General features: G+C 41.2%; 1 pseudogene; it reads left to right on the forward strand.

Annotated features, from left to right (window-relative positions):
* Positions 1–3,567: 3,567 nt before the first annotated feature.
* Positions 3,568–15,932, forward strand: LOC144455702 (latherin-like; annotated as a pseudogene).
* The last annotated feature ends 1,673 nt before the right edge of the window (positions 15,933–17,605 follow it).

Consider the following 17,605-nt stretch of genomic DNA (forward strand, 5'->3'; position numbering starts at 1 on the left):
ATGTCCCTTAACATCTCAATAGAATAAGCCCTCCTCTCATTATCATATTAATTCTTCTTCTCAACTGTTAACCAATCAAATATGGTTTCCCCCTCAAGAACACCCACAGTTCCAAGAGCCTATAAGCATTGAGTAGGTTACATGAGGGCTTTGACACTCTAGATTGATACTGACTCCTTTTATTAGTTATCTGTTAGCATGATTAATAAAATGATTAATTACCCAGAAACTATGTCTCTTGAACTTTTATATGTCACAATTCATTATTATGACCATATTCATGCAAGGGACTATACTGGGATCTAGGGGTATGATGGGAGTGGAGTGGCAGCTATGTGCTGGTGCAGTAGATAGAGTGCTGGGCCTGGGGTCAGGAAGACTCATCTTCCTGAGTTCAAATGTGGTCTCAGACAGTTATTAATTGTGTGACTCTGGGCAAGTCACTCAACCCTGTGTGCTTTAGTTCTTCATCTGTAAAATGAGCTAGACAAGGAAATGGCAAACCGCTCCAGTATCTTTGCCAAAAAAAACCCCAAATGGAGTCACAGAGTATTTGACATGATGGAAAATAACTAAACAACAAGGGGATGGGATGGAGGGAGAGAATGAGGTTATTCCCTGCTGTTTCTCCTCAGCTTTAGCCTGTGTCAACTGCCATATACCTCTGTGGCGCCATTTGAATGACATCGGAAAAAATAGTTGCATATTATGGAGTGCAAGACCCTCGTCTTGTAAAAGAGGAAATAGACTTAGAGAAGTGAAGGGCTTTGCTTGGGTCATGCTGGTGGTCAACGAGATTTCAACGCCCTCACACTTTTCTTTCTTCCTAATATTCAGGCTCTTGAACTATCCACTGGCTTCTAGGGATTTCCTTCTTGAAACTGAAGTTGTTTTCCAACATTACATGGTAAGGATCTGTATTCCAATCTAACTTTTCTACTAATAAGAAATACATTAAATCCTATCATGCTAGGATCCCCAATTTGCATAGATACTAGTAACTTTGACCTAGTCCTCAACCCAAATACATTATTAATTGGAGATTTTGGGGACACAATTAAAAGATGTAAATAATTTGGAGGAGAGGGGGTAGGGATAATTTAATGAGGTCCTGGATCAAAGAAGACCTTAGCTAATTACTGTGAATTGTTAGAGATTTGGGTGAGACAAACCTCTTATCCACTTTCTTTTTTAGATCTGGGAAATATAAAAAAGAGGCCTGCATACCTGCACCAAGGCTGAGGCCACTTTTATGATTCCTCCTCCCTACAATCTCTCCAAAAATCAGGAAATATCAACTGACATAGCTGAGAAGGGTTAAAATAAAAAGCCAGTTGCCAGTCTACTTCCCTGAGTAATTCATCCATTATAACTACAGTGACAAATCCTCTCTCCATGATGAAAATGCATCTTCCCACATAGAATGACACAAAGGTCAGAATGGAAAGCAAATTCCCTACTTGGAGGCTCAGACCCACCTGACGAACTACTTCAGGCTCCCTCTCTCCTTGGCCTAAATCTCATCCTTCTTGCTGCAGGAAATCTTTTTTTTTTCCTTAAGGTAATTGGTCTTACATGACTTGCCCAAGGTCACACATCTAGTTATTATCAAGTGTTTGGTCGGAGGCTGGATTTGAACTCAGGTCCTCCTGACTTTAGGGCCAGTGCTCTATTGACTGCGCCACCCAGCTGCCCCATGTTACAGGAAATCTACTCACAAAAGGAGGACCCTCCCCCTCCGGCCCTCTTCATTCAAGCTTAAAGTCTGGAATGACAGACAGACTAACATTGACATGCCTTTAATATGCCTGTCATTCATCTTGCCTCTCCCATCTGGCAATGTGATCATCAATTATTGACTTTGGAGTATGCTTGGAAGCATCACAAGTACCATGTTGCAAACCACTTTTTTGAAATCTGTCATGAGACTGTGAGTTTCCAGCTTCATCTGGCTAGTCTTGCTATATAAGGGGCCCTGGTAGGCAGAGTCTTACAGGAGGAGGAAGAGAAGGAAATTCAGATTCCTGCTGAGACTCCTTGGAGAGATCCAGGTGAAACCCAACAGCCTGGTTCTACCCTCTTGTGGGCCATAGGGCTGAGGGCAGGAAGTACTTTTCCCTCACATATCCAAAAGTGGCCTTTAAAGACCATCCTGGCCTGAACCTCTGTAGGCCTCTACTCCTAGCTTAGAGTATTAGAATGCTATCGGCATTATATGATATCAGGATGAATATTAAAATAAAGAACTTCTCAAGGATTATATTGTGATCCATTTGGTTATCTGCAATGAGTCTTAGTGAGGCTCTTTTAAATCAAACAGGGTTGATGGATTCCAAGGACAATAAACGTTTGCTGGAATTGTAAAAATTGACCAATATTGCTTTGTAAGTGACATAGATGCTGCTAAAACCTGACTGGGTCACCTTGGTCAAGTCCCTTCCTCTCCTGGAGTCTTAGTTTTTTTCTCTATAAAATGAGATGGTTAGACTAGATCTTCTCTAAGCTCCCGTGTGGTTTGGACATGTTGGTCAAAAATTCAATTTAAATGTCCTAGGACTTTAGAAATGAGGAACTGGAAGATTTCTCCATAAGAGCTTTCTCTTTGAGCTAAAGGATGAAACCTCTAAAGCTCTAGTTGACTCAGTTTACTTGCTATCAGGATGAAGTGTAAGGCTTATACCCTACTTGATCCAAGCTACAGAGTGAGTGACTTTGACTGGAGCCCAAGCACTTGCTTGTATATTCAGAAAGGGGCTGCAAACAGAATAAAAATCATTGGGCCATGAATTGATTTCCAGACATTTGTCCAAGACCTTGAGGTTTGTACCACTGGGATCCTAGAATGTCAGAGTTGGACCATGCAACAGTATAATTCCTGATGCAGAGTCAGTGTTAGGGATGCAGGAGGGTCTTAGGACCTCTGACTCCCAGGTCATTTACCCCACACCACGCATCCTGTCTGACTATGCAGCTCTGACAGTAACATGACTTCATGGGAACCCCAGGAGAATTAGAGGAGAGTCATAGGAAGCAGGCACTGATAATATTATAGGGAGTTGCTAGAAACATGAAATCAGTGGTTTTAATTTAAAAAAAAAAGTGAAAATGGTACTCTGCATGGCAAATCAGAAATATCTGGAATTCTCTTCGTAAGGATTGGCAACAGATGAAAATATGGATTCAAGAAAGACTGATAAACTCAAGGGGTTTTCATCCATTTTGTATAGAGAAACATGTCATGTGGGAAGGGTCTAAGATAGGTGTGTGTGTGACAGTACCCCACTGTGCTCCCTCAAATATTCCACACGGAGGTTCAGGAGAGAAATTGTCCTCAGCTGGAAGTACTGGGAGGGGTTTGGAGGTGGAAGGGACATGGATTTCTTCTCTTCTTTAGTCACCATGTTGTTTTAAGTCTTTATCTTTGCCTTAGTCTGAATAGAACTAACCATGTGATTCTTTAGAGAATTCTAACAATCCTAAGCATGTATAGAGGGAGAATCCTATTTTCAAGCTGTGTCCTAATGAATATATTGTCCAAAATAATGGTTTCTTCTTTGCATATTAGACATGAAGACCCTGATGCTGTTAGGACTTGTGCTCTTGTGTGGCCAGTTCACACTGAGCTTGGCCCAGGAGGAAGAACAAGGCTCAAAGGTCATCTCAGAGGTTGCTGTTAGTAAGTTCCCATCTTACTTAGGCCTGATCCCTTTCCAGGAGACCCCAGGCCTGAAGTGAAAAGACCACTGGGACAGAGGGCAATAAGAATAGGAGATGTCTGTGACCTTGGGAGGTAGGATGGGAGGAGGTTGTTGGTGAGACCACGATTGGCAAAACCTTGGAGCCAGTCCAGGGGAAGAGGAGAGGAAGAGAAGGGCCTACTGATTCACATATAACCTCCTCCTCAAATATCCTCATCACCACAGACGTTGAGATGGTGCTGACTATGCGAACATTTATGCGGTGTTGACTGTAGTGCCAGGCAGTATGCTAACTGCCTTACAATCCTTGGAGGTGGGAGCTCTTAGTGTCCCCATTTTGAAAGTGACATAACTGACATCAACAGAGGTCAAGTGATTTAGCCAGGGTCACACAATTAGTGTCTGAAGCTAGGATTGAATTCATGTCTTTCTGACTCCAGGCCCAGGCCTCTCTCCGCCATGCCACTTAGCTGCCTAGGCATTTCTAGAGTTTAAAGAGAAGAGTAAGATCCTTCTACTTCCACAGGACCTATGAGTAGGCTGCTGGGGCTAGAGGAGAGTGCCATTGAAAGTGCTCAGGCATTGGATGTTGAGATATGGGGCTTGAAAATGAATGAGACATGGGGCAGCTAGGTAGCACAGTGGATAGAACACAGGCCCTGAAGTCAGGAGGACCTGAGTTCAAATCCAGCCTCAGACCAAACACTTGACACTTACTAGCTTTGTGACCCTGGGCAAGTCACTTAACCCCAATTGCCTAAAAAAAAAAGAGAGAGAGAGAAAAAAGAAAATGAATGAGACCAACCTGTTTCTAGCATCATAGGAGCAAAGCTAATAGAGTTGTGAGGGACAGTGGAGGGTGAATAATTCAGTGTCTCACTTGGTTGCAGAGAAACCTGAGACCCAGAGAGAACCAGACAACTAAGTAGGAACTAGTCAGCAGAGCTGGGCTTCAAATCCACTTTCTTGGACTCCAAATCCAAGGCTGCTGCCATGACATCAGCCTGTTCTCCTTCCTCTGTAAGCAAGAGTCAAACTTGAAATTATATTCCAGGTTTGCAGAATATTCTGACAAATGTTTTAAAAGACCTCAGCCAGGTAGACTTGATAAATGAAATTAAGGAAACAGCAATTCTTGGAGATGTGCTGAATCTATTGTCTAGTTTCTATGGGAAATTAGTTTTGTGAGTCTGTCTTACTGATAAAGTCACACTCCAATTCAAATGTGGGCATCAGGCAATCTCCCAGAGAGGGACTGAGGACAGCACAGCTTAGAAAAGGGTTTGAGTGGAGGGGTCTGTTCAAGAACCCATCCATAGGGCAATGGGGCAAACCACAGGAGACAGGGAGGGAAGTGGGATATTGACAACTGGACCCTCCTCCACTGGATCTGCTTAATCATGCTTCCATTTCCCATGGTGATCTCGATTGCCTGGATTAGACATCGGATTATGACTGCACACCAATGTCTTGGTTCAAAATCTGTGATTCATTTGGGTGAAAATACCCTCTTTTTCTGTCATTAGAGACAACCTATCTGTTTAAGAGAAGAATGACATTTGGGAAAGTTGGGTTTGGGGTTCAAGATGTATCGGGAAATGGTTAGGTCTATAAAAATTATCAATTATTGGCATCTCTCTCACTGTGGCTTCTCTGTGCAGGTTCAACATTAAAAATGCCCAATTTATGAAAATTTCCCTTCAAGAAAATCAAAACACATGGAACCTCTCTCTCTCAGGGTGCCCTTGGATATCTCTCTGAGGTTGAACATGTAAGTGATTCTTTTGCATTCTGCAAGGTCCATTCAATGGCATGTGAAACCTTGGAGGGGGTATTCGCATGGCACAACCAGATCTCTATAGTTACAGTGTTTCCTGAGCAAATCCACTAGGATGAAGTAGGTAAGTGAGCAAGGCAAAGAGAATGGAGGGAGGCACACTGTCTCACAGGGTTATTGGAAGGAAAGTGCTCTGGCAATCAAGAATCACCAGGGAAGTGTGCAGAATTCCTATGACTGCTATCATTCCTGTGAGCTCATTCTGCTCATCTTCTTTGATGGAGATCAGGAAGAAACAGTTTAATGACAAGATGCAAAGCTGCTCTTTTTCTTTTAGGGTCATTTCAGAGTAAGATAAAAAATGGCTTTATGTACATGATTAGGAGTATCATAATTCTTAATATCTCATTCTCTTCATATTGGGATGCTAATTATTTCTCTGGCCAGCACCCCATTTCTTGTTTGTATAGGGAAGAAGAAACTGGAACTGACCATATTTCTTTCTTGCCGTAGTAGGGGGAAGCAGCAGAATCTCGAGGCAAGGATTTTCCCTGTGATATTGAGCAATATGCAAAACCTTTGTTTGCTTGTCTGTAAAATGGGGATGATAACATTGAGCCTGTCAACCAAACAGGTCTCTCGTGAGAACCAAATAAGAGAATGAATAGGAAAGTGCTTTGTTAAAGCAGGAAAGGCTTGCAAAGGGAGTCTCAAGCTGAGTCAATGTGGGAGATGTCCAGGATTGGTACTGTTTTCCTGAGTTTGGGTCCTCAGTTTACCTTCCTCTCTCTTTAGTTTCCATGATGACATTAGGTTCTTTTTCAATATTTCATATCTTCTTTCTTTAGATTGATTTTCGATATGATTGATATCTCTCTAAATGCAAACATGTCACATGAAATTACAACTGAAAAGAATGAAGATGGAGAAGCTCACTTGGTTGTTTCCAAATGTGATGTAAGCTCTTGACTTCTTAAAATCTCAGCCAAGGGAACATGAGTCACCCAAGAGCTGTGGGGTCCCCATGGTAGTCTCTAATTCATGTGCTTGGTAAATATACTTTTGTCTTTCCAATCCCTCACCCCAAGGTCCACAAAGGAGGATGGGGCACTCTCCTGGGTCACAGAAGATCTCATTTCACGTCTTCTCTGGGACATCAAATCCCCAAAAGGCTCCTGGGGTAGCTTGCAAAATGGACATTTTCTATCTCAGTCAGAGAAATATCATAATACTAAGGGCACCATGTAATATGGAGTGGGAGGACTGGGGAAATGAATGAGGTCTGGAGACTGTGCTGAAGAAAAGCTAATTTCTTCCAAGAAAGGGAACAGAAAAGAAGGCTTGCCTAACTGCAACGGAGGGAGTGATGTGGGCCAGGACAGGGGCAAAAGACTAACAGGAATGATTTCAGGATTGGCCTGGAGACTGTATGCTTCAAATGAGAAGATTTAAAAGCATACTAAGGTCTTGAGGAGCTGGACCATAGTGTCTTTTCCTTGAATTGTTGTAAGCATCTCAGACAACACAGAAAATGATGACGTGGGAGACATAGATTTGTGCTCGTTTTGTCATTTCTTCTCCATTGGACATCAGCCCAGTCCCCATTCCTCTGGGAGCCTGATTCAAGTTTTTATAAAACAGGTCAACTTTTGCCACAAAGCCATCATAATTATTCTGAATTGGGTCACACAGGAAAAAGTGCCTTCTATAACTGTCTAGCCCTATCAAACCTCTGAGATTGTTATTACCAATGCCTGATTTGTCTCTTCCTTACTTTCTTCTCTAGTAGGAGATGCACACATGATCCACAGTCTATTAGACTGTGAGCTTCACGGGTGTGGGGCCTTTATTGATCCTTCAGGATCCAGAATACTTCTCTGCTCACAATAGTTACTTTATAATCATTTTCTGAAAACAAGAATGAAGCTTCTCTGGGACTCTGGCATCAGAAAGACAGACTTTTGGGATAATTGTTCCATTCTGGCTTAGGAGGCTTCTAGCTCTGCTCCCAAACCAGCTCAAAAATATGATGCAAAATGTTCTCATGCTGTCCCTACCTCTATCTAATACACGCTACTCTCTTTGGGCAAGCAGAGCAAGAATGGAAGTGGAATTCCAGCTGGGGCCAGAACATGTGGGCTTCAGCCTCTGTTCAACTACTTAACATCTCTGTGACCTTGGATGATCCACTGACTCTCTGTTTCCTCACCTCCACAAATGAAGGAGATTTGAGTGAATGTTGTTCCATTCCCTAAGAATTCCTCAAGTTTCTCCTCAGTGTCTGGTGCAGAGTTGCCCTAAATGACTTTGAAAGACTCTTCCAATTAGGAATCCTATAAATGAATATCCCGATACAAGAGGATTTCTCTCTGGTTCACTTTTCAGAAGCACCCAACCTCAGGTCTCAGTTATGTTTTCCTGGCTGAGTTAGTGAGACTTCTCACAGGGACAGAGAAATCCTGCCACATAGCACTTCCCTGGGGCCTGCTGAGCTGTTTCCCATAGGGTTAGGAAGCTTCTGGAGGGAGGGGATTTACCTGGGATCCTCAGCCAACTGGCAACACTCTGTCACTCAGTTTCTTCTCTTTTTAGGGGTTCTTTGGACTGGCACTAAAAGCTATATCTAATTCTATGAGCAAACTGGCTGAGTTGGTGATCAATGAATTAGTAAGGGTGAAGATTTGGTCTGGTTACTTAAAGTCAGATCTGTTATTTTTAGACAGTGCAAAGAGGACTTGACTAGGAGTCCCAAGACTGGCGAACTGGCCTATGCTTGGTGTCTGACTTATGGCATGGAATGGGATGAGCCCCTTCCCCTCTTCAAGATGGTGGCGGATAGGTGAGATCGTGTCTAAGATTCCTTACACTTCTGGCATGCACCCTGTGGGCTACTTCTTGTCTGTGAGGTCAAACTGAGCCAAACATTTTCAAGTGTGATGGATCCATAGGCCAACTCCCAGGTCATCTAGGCTTGGTGATGACCCCTCTTGCCACCTTTGGCCCTGTTCACTTTCCTGATGCTCTCATGCTCATCTATCCCACACTTTGATCAGAACTGCAGTAGGATTGGTGCCTTCACCACTGGTAGGCAGCTTGCTTGGTAAGTATCTGCTCTTACCAGTCTTTCTCTTCTATCTATAATTGGCTGAGTTACCCAGACTAATTTCCTTTGTGCCATTGTTGAACTGGAGGTTTAAGGATTTCATACCAAGAAGAACTAGTAGTCTTGACTACTTATTGTTAATTTTTTCTTATAGTTCTAACCTGCCCTCTTCCCCAGTGGAGTGACTGAGAACTGAGTCAAAGCAGCAGGTGGGTGACTGCTCCTTAGACTTCTTAGAATTCCCAGAAAAATCCTGGTTCAGAGCCTCCAGCCCTCTGACTGCCAAGGGGCTGGGCACAGTCCACGGTGTATTCAACGGTTTCCTGAGCTATGGAAACTAGGTTGTCCCATGTTCTCAAGTATTCTGCCTTTCTTAAAATTGAAAGAGTGATTAATTTAATGATGATGATGATGCTAATGTCAGCGTATAGGGAGGTCTATCTCACCGAACACTGCTATTTGTTTCTCTTGTGAAGCCCAGTACTTTCTTATCAGAGTCACTGCACTATGAAGAGATTGAGCAGTGACTGTGTAGACCTATTCCAGTTCCCTCAGCCTTGCCTCTAGAAGATGCCTTTCTTTTCCAAAATAAAAATTGGTGAAAGCCCCCCTGTTACTTTCATTCACCTTGACTGTGAAGCTGAGACACATGTTCTTTCTTTAAAACAGTGAGAACGCCACTGTTACTGTGAAATTATTCACTGCATGGAGAATAACTTCCCTCCACCTCCAAGGATATAAGTGTTGCATTGAAAGCTACAGATTCTCTTTTGATTCACTAAATTTGCAAATTTTTTGGGGGGAACAGAGAATCTAAGAATTTTAGAATCTAGAACACTTGCAGGGGAGAATGCATTGACTGAGTGCTTATTATTTATCAGGCTCCATATTAAACATTGTGAGTATCTATAGTAACCCGTGACTCAGTGTCTATCCTCAAGGAACTTGCATTCTACTCAGGGACCATAACACCTACAGGAGATCTGGTGAGGGGTGGGGTGGAGAGAAGGCTTGGTGTAGAGATTCCTGAGATATCAGACTAATATGTAGTTGCTGGCAGGATGAGGTTCATGTTCTCATGCCAATATCCTGGAACCTAGAGCCCTGAATCCTAAAATGTGAAACAAAGACTCCTAAAAATTTAGAGACATAAAATAACTTCAGAAAGACACCTAGGCCAGTGTTCATCTGAAGCTACACTCATGTTCTACCATAGCTCCCAAAAGGAATAAGAGCCTGACTGATAGGATTAGATTGGTTGGATGAGAAAGAAATGGAATAATACATAAGATTCTGAATATCAGAACAGCTCACAAAGATGGCAGCCTTATTTGTTGCATTTTCCCCTGACAGAAGACCCTCTTGCCCTTCTTTTTCTTCTGCTTGAAGCCATTTAAGGCCAGAGGACAACTTACTGGATCTCGTGTCTGATGAGAAAAATCCTTTCCCTCTGCTGACCCCTGCCATGGTCTCCTTGCCTGGGGTTATTACAGCCACTTTCCTTGCATGAAGATTCTCTCAGAATGGTGTGTTTCTTCCCCCCTGGTTCCCCTTACAATAAACTTCCCACTATTTCAGCACGAGTGGAGTGGTCACTGCTTATTTTCCCCTCCCCTGGTTAAATCCTCTCCACTTGGGAATAACTGAGGCTGAGCTTATATTTCTTGTGGAAGCTCTCAAGGGAAGGGACTGAGCCCAAAATTTGGTGCTCAGAATGGGCTTAATGTGCTTCCTTCCTGCACTTGGCTCTCAAGCTATCGGTATCAGTCAAGTCAGAGCTATAACTAGGAATTCTGGTACTTGGAGAAAATTCAGTTTAACATGAGTGTGATTGGGGGAGAAGAGGTTTGAAGTTGTGGCCTGTTGTGTATAAGGCAAACCAAGACTGCAAGCACACGAGTTAAGGAGGGTGAGAAACAAGGTAGGAGAGAGAGTATTGAAAACCATACAAGTACTGGACTGGCGTTGAAGTCTATGAGTGAGGTCCTGAATGTGCTGGGAAAGACAGAGCATGACATGGACATTGATAGGGGACAACTCCTAAAATCTGGAGAAGACTTAGTAAAACCTAAACAATGAGAAGATGTCCAGTACTGAGTGGTAGTGGCAAAGGAAAGGCATGACAGTGGTAGAGGGGTCTAAAATGCTTTTCTAGTCCTCCTGTGGTCCTCGTGGTTCTGGGGATGTAGACAGTTGAAGGATCAGCCATCTTTGAAGAGAGTACCAAAGGAAAGAGTGACTTTAGGAAAAAACTCAGGGATCACCAGAAGATGAAAGAATAGAAGGGGAAATAATGGAAAATAAAAGTGTTTGTTTAGTGTGGAAGACGCTTCTGAAGGGCATGGTGTAAAAGATGTAAAAGAAGATAGTGACTGGGGAGAATTAAGGCTGAGGATGGAGATAGTGAGTGGTGTTTGATATCTTAGTAACTCTCATCTTTCTCCAAACACCAACTTCCTCCTTTTATGGAGAGTGTCCTGTATATGACACTTCCCCAGAGCAGAGGAAATTCTGGTGGCTTGGCAGATTTGTGCAGAAGAAGATTGGGACAGCCACAGAATCTCGGGATTGCAGGTAAGGTGGTGGTGATGGGGGGCACTGACTGCGGGGAGTGGATCCAGGGCAAAGGAGATACATTTGCTTTCCATGAAGTCTGATTGTCCTGTGCCAATTTCACTTCTGAGTCCTAGCTTAGTGACTAAGAAGTTGTGCCAGTAAATCAGTTAACCTTTCTGGGCCAGTTTCTGCATGGACACAATAAAAAGCATTTGTTCATTGACTTGATCTCCTCATAATTTACCTCCCTTTCCTGACTAATGACGGGAGAAACATTGGACATCGGACAAGGAGAAGCAAATGCACCACAATTTCTCTTCTCAAATATCCCAATTCCCTATTGTCTTCTAGCACTATTAGATCATAAGAAAAAAATCCACATGAGGGGTTCCTCCTGGGCTGCCCATGCATTGCAGTGACACACTTCTTTGAACCCTCAAGGTTTATCTGTTTTTTTTTCTTTTTTCTGTTCATCTAATTTTCCCCCCAAAGACAATTAGGTTGTGGGTAAGCAGACAATCTACTAGTAATATTCATTGCCTTTCCCTTTCCTTAAATATTACCTGGAAAAGCAGGGCTATTAATTGCAGTAGATTGCAGCTACCCTTCTTATCTGGTTTGGGTTTCCTTCATTTCATTAGGGAACCAATAGTATTTGTTTTTTGTCTGTTTCTTCCAGGATAATCTTATTTGTTTCTTTTTTATCTATTTCATTTTAGAATTAAATACTAAAACTTAAATATACAATAAGAAAAGGGACATATTACAAACTTAAATATTAAAACATAAAAGCAAAATAAGAAGTGAAAAAGAGATATCATGTGCCCAGTAGAATGTTAGAGAGATTTCAACCTACATAGAAATAAATTTCCATTTCAAAAAAGCTTATGTAATTAATACTAAGAAGTGAGTTGTTGACAGCTATCTATCTTTTCTATGCTTCCTTATAAGTCTTCTTTCATTGTCTCTTCCTATTTCTCATTTCTTACAAGCCTTTCTGAATTTCTCATAAACCTTCCATATTATAATTTTTATTCATTTAAGTTTTAATTAAATTTTATTTTCATGAAGATATGCTTTCTTTCCCTCCCTGCCTCCATTTGGAAAGCAAAAATAAGAAAATGTGTCTTAGCAGTTCCTCTATCCAAGCAAAACAATTTCCATAATTGGCAATGTGAGGAAAAAAAAAAAGTCTCAGGCTTCTGCTTCCAGGAGACAAGATGGCAGAGTAAAAAAAGGTAGTCACTTTCACCCTGCCCTATCAACCTCTGAAAACCCAGAAAATATCACCCCAGAAAACAAACAAACAAACCCTGGAACAGCTAAACTAGAAGAAAGACGGGGAACAGCAGTGCAGTAGCCCAGCAAACAGGTCTCCCAGTGCCTCAGCAAAAATAAGGGAAGTAGCACTACGAAGAACCCTAGACAGATAAGCACCCTGCAGCTTTCATCTGAAAGAAGATGAAGGAAGCAACCTAGAGTCTTCCTAAAGTCCCAGCCTTGCTGATTCCAACCTGACACCAGGTAAACTGTCAGAACCCTACAGCCTCCAACTGTCAATGAGGAGGAGATCCTGAAGCCCAGGTGGTAGGGCAGGCAAACACTAGCACCTGGACCTCCAAGTGCCTTAGTGAGGGTGGGGGAACCAGTGGAAACCAGCTCAGAAAACCACCAGGTGCCTTGGCACTCTACCACAAAGGAGTCTCCCAGTGCATTAGCAGAAACGAGGGCTGACACATTGCAAGGGGCCCCAGGCAGATAAAGATCCTGCAGCACCCATCTAAAAGGAATGGAAGAAAGCTAAAGGAAGGGAAAAAGCAGGCAACCTAGAATTGCCTGAAAGTTCCAGCCTTGCTGATTCCAGCCCAACATGAGGAAAGCTGCCAAAACCCTACAGCCTCCAACTGCCAACACAAGAGGCCCCAGCGCACAAAGCCAGTGACCAAGACCTAGGCTCCCAACACAAGAAACTTGGGTCAGTGCCCTCAGTTCTCCAGAAGGAGAGCTCAATCTCTTTAAAGTCCAGGGAATAAAGAAACCATGAGTAAAAAGAAATATACCATAGATTCATATTATGAGAAGAGTGAAGATCAAGTCAGAAATTCTGAAGAGGACAACATTGTCAACAAACCCACATCTGCAACATCAAAAGGAAATATGAACTGGTCTGAAGCCCAAAAACCCATCTTAGAAGAGCTCAAGAAGGATTTTAAAAGTCTAATGAGAGAAGTAGAAGATTCCTTAAAAAATACAGTTGGCCAATTGAAAAAAAAAAGTACACTGAAGAAAACAAATCCCTTCAAAATACAATTGGGCAGCTGAAGAAGGAAGTACAAAAACTAACAGAAGAAAACAATCTGTTAAAAGCTAGAATTGGACAAATGGAAAGTAATGACTCTATGAGAGAGCAAGAATGAGTCAAACAGAAAAAAAAAAGGAAAAAATAGATGAAAACATAAAATACCTCATTGGTAAAACAACCGACTTGGAAAATCGATCCAGGAGAGACAATTTAAAAATCATTGGACTACCTGAAAATCATGATGAAAAAAAGAGCCTGGACAGTATCTTTCAGGAAATCATAAAGGAAAACTGCCTGGAAGTCCTAGAACCAGAAGGTAAAATAACCATAGAAAGAATGCAACACTCACCACCTGAAAGAGATCCCAAATTGACAACGCCAAGGAATATAATAGCAAAATTCCAAAATTACCAGATGAAAGAGAAGGTGCTGCAAGCAGCCAGAAAGAAACAATTTAAATATCATGGAACCACAGTCAGGATTACACAGGACCTTGCAGCTTCTGTGTGGAACATGATATTCCATAAGGCAAAGGAGCTTGGATTGCAGCCAAGGATCAACTACCCTGCAAAAATGAGCATGATTTTTCAAGGGAGGAGATGGATATTCAACAAAATAGGGGACTTCCAAACCTTCCTGATAAAAAGACCAGAGCTCAACAAAAAATTTGATCTTCAAGTACAAGATTCAAGAAAGACATAAAAAGGTAAATGGGACAGAAAGATACAAAATGTTGTTAATAAGGGCAGACTGTTTACATCCCTACAAGGGAAGATGACACTTGCAACTCTTGAGAACTGTATTGTTATTACACCATGTTAAAGAGTATACATAAAGGGGGTGGATATTAGTTGACTTTGATGTAATGATAAAAAAAAATCTAATCAAGTGGGTTAAATGGATCCAAGTAAGTGGATTAGTCTGATCTTAGAAAATGTACTGAGAAAGGAGGAGGCAGACAAGGGTAAATTACATTACAGGAAAAGACACAAAATCCTATTACAGCAGAGGAAAGAAGGGAGGGGGTGAGCATTGTTTGAACCTTCCTCTCATCAGATTTGGCTCAAGAAGGGAATAACATAATCAGTTAGGTGTAGAAATCTAACTTGCCTTGTAGGCAGTAGGAGGGAAAACAGGAAAGAAAGAGGAGGGGGATACAAGGGAGGGAAGAAGCAGTAAGGGTAAAGGGGAAGAAAAGGGAAAGGGATAATAGAAGGGAGGAGAGACTGAAGGAGGTGGTGGTCAAAAGCAAAACACTAGTGAGGGGGGGAAAGGAGAAAGGAGAAAGAAAAGCAAAAGGGGGAAAAAGGATGGAGAAAAAGACACAGATAGTAATCATAACTGTGAAAGTTGAATTGCTGTCTTTTTTTTCTCTTCTGTTGAGTTTTGTTTCCTCTTTTTGATGGTTCCTCCTATTGGTTTTAATTTTTACTTACAACTTCACTATTGTGAAAATATGTTTAATAGGAATGTAAATGTATAGCCTATATCAGATTGTCTGCTGTCTTGGGGAGGAACAGGGAGAAAAATTTTAAACTGAAAAGCATATGGAAGTGATTGTTGATAAATCAAAATGAATTATAAAATTAAAAAAATCATAACTTTCAAGTAGTTCAACAATTCTTAAATTGTCTCTCCTCAATCTGTTCTTGAGGTCAGTTGTTTTTCTAAGGAGTTATTTTACATTATTTTCCAATTTTTAATTTTTTGACTTTGTTTTATAATTTCTTGGCGTCTTACAGAGTCATTAGCTTCCCCTTGTTTAATGCTAATTTTTAAGGAGTTATTTTCTTCCTTAAGTTTTATATCTCTTTTTCCAATTGGTTGGCTTTCTTTTCAGAATTTTCTTGATTTTCTTGCATTACTCTTATTTTTTCCCTAATTTTCCTCAACTTCTCTTATTTGATTTTTAAGTCCTCTTTCAGCTCTTCCAAAAACTCTTTTGGGGCTTGTGATTATTTTTTTTTCCTTTGAGTTAGAAATAACTGTTTTAACTTCACTATCTTCTTCTCAGTTTGAACCCAGATCTCTATCACCATAGTAGCTATCTATCATTGAGTTCTTTCTCTTTTGCTTACTTGTTATTTTGTTTGTTTATTTATTGTATTGGCTCATTTCTTGTCTGTTAATTTTCTGTTAAAATTGGGGTCTAGTCCTGAGGTATGGGGTATAATATCTCAGGCTTCCAGGTTCTTGTGTTATTGTTTTCTGAGCTCTATCTGGAGGCCTGACTTCAGGTATTCCTCTCCACCCTGAGACCTGATCAGGGCCCCCAGCAATGCTGTCACTTCAAATGCTTTTGTTCTCTATGGTTCCTTCCACAGCTATAAGCTTCAGCTCAACCCCTCTGCCCTGAAACCAAAACCAGGGGCTCCCCAAATGCCCACAGTCAGCAGGTTCTCTACCCTCTACAACCATATTCACCAGTGTGCACTTGCTCCTTTTCAGCCAGAGCTCAGGACTGTGTCAGGTCAACAACCTGAGCCCAACATGTAGCATTTACATGGGGCCCTGCAATCTTCTTCTGACCAGCTGTCCAACTCCAACACTGTCCATGAGGCAAAAGTTGATAAAAGTGAGATTGCCACTGAACACAGCTGCCCTCAGGTCATGTTGTTTGTCAATTCAGCAGTATCTACTCAGAGGTGTGGGCTGTTTAATCAAGTCAAACCACCACCCTGGGAGTGTTGTCTTAGACAGACAACTGCTTCAGCTTGACTTTTAACAATTTCTGCTGCTCAAAGTTCACTTTGAGCATTATTTTATATTATTTGTGGGGGAATTTAGGAGAGCCAGGTAATTTCCTGCCTTATTCCTACCTCTTCCCAGAATCTTCTGCTTGAGATCTATCATATCTAACTTTTCTAAAATTTAGGTTTTTCTAACTCTGACAGGAGTATGCAGAGGTTCCCTCTCCCACTCCCCACCATTTTAATTTTACTGACTATTTTGAGCTATAAATCATTTAACTTTTCCCTTTAGAATTTAGTTACTATACTATGCGGTAAATATATGTATAATATTGATTTTAATTTATTGTCAACTGTACCTTTCATTAAAATGTATTTTCCTTGCTTATCTCTTTTAATTAAGTTTATTTTTTGCTGTTGCTTTGTCTGAAATCATGATGTCTACTCTTTCCTTTAAAAATTTTGTTTTTGTTTTTGTTTTTTAGGCAATTGGGGTTAAGTGACTTGCCTAGAGTCACACAGCTAGTAAGTGTCAACTGTTTGGTATGAGGCCAGATTTGAACTCAGGTCCTCCTGACTTCAGGGCTGGTGCTCTATCCACTGTGCTACCTAGCTGCCCCTCCTTTCAAAAATTTTTACCGAAGCATAAGGTTTTACTGCAGTACCTATTGTAGTTTTATGTGTATCTTTCTATCCCTACAATATTTCTTATAAACAATATCATTGGATTCTGCTTTCTAATCTACTCTGCTATCTTCTTTTATTATATGGTTGATTTTATGCCATTCACATTCACATTTATGATTGTTAATTTTGTGTTTCCCTCTATCCTGTGCTCTTATACTGTTCTTCTCTTTGTTTCCCACCCATTCTTTATAAAGCAGAAGAGAGTAGTGAAACGAATAAGCTTAACACCGGGGTACTCTAGGTTTGGTGCAATCTGCTTCCGTTCCTCTCACTTTTTCTCTTTCTGTCACCCATAGCCCAATAACAAGCTCTAATTCTTTCCTTCTTTTCTATTAACCCCTTCCTCAAAATCCAGCCTGCTTAGTAAGAGGTTTTTTTTTGTTTTTGTTTTTGCTTAAGACCAGTTCCTCCCTTAACCTACCTTCCCCCTTATTCTTTAATTTAATTCCTGTTCCTCTGTTGCATGAAATGTATTTCTACACCCAACTCTCTTTGTATATTTCTCCTCTTCTTTGATAAATTCAGATGAAAGTGAGGCTCAAGTGCTACCAGCTGCCCTGTACTCTTTCATCTTTGTATAGATTTCTGCTTGTGCATCATAATTACGTGAAATAACTTCCACTAACTTTCATCACCCTTGCACATTCCCAGTGTATTCCTCCTGCCTTGCTTTCTATTTTTCTTTACAGATCATTAAAACATAACAGAACTACTTCTAGGCCTTCTGTCTAATTAGGAAAACTTCCTCTGAGATTTTTTTTGAGACTGTTAATGATGATAAAATTTTGAGAC

This window comes from Phascolarctos cinereus, unplaced genomic scaffold (genome assembly GCF_003287225.1).
Source record: "Phascolarctos cinereus isolate Bilbo 61053 unplaced genomic scaffold, phaCin_HiC Scaffold_2;HRSCAF=192, whole genome shotgun sequence".
Taxonomy (NCBI): Eukaryota; Metazoa; Chordata; class Mammalia; order Diprotodontia; family Phascolarctidae; genus Phascolarctos; species Phascolarctos cinereus.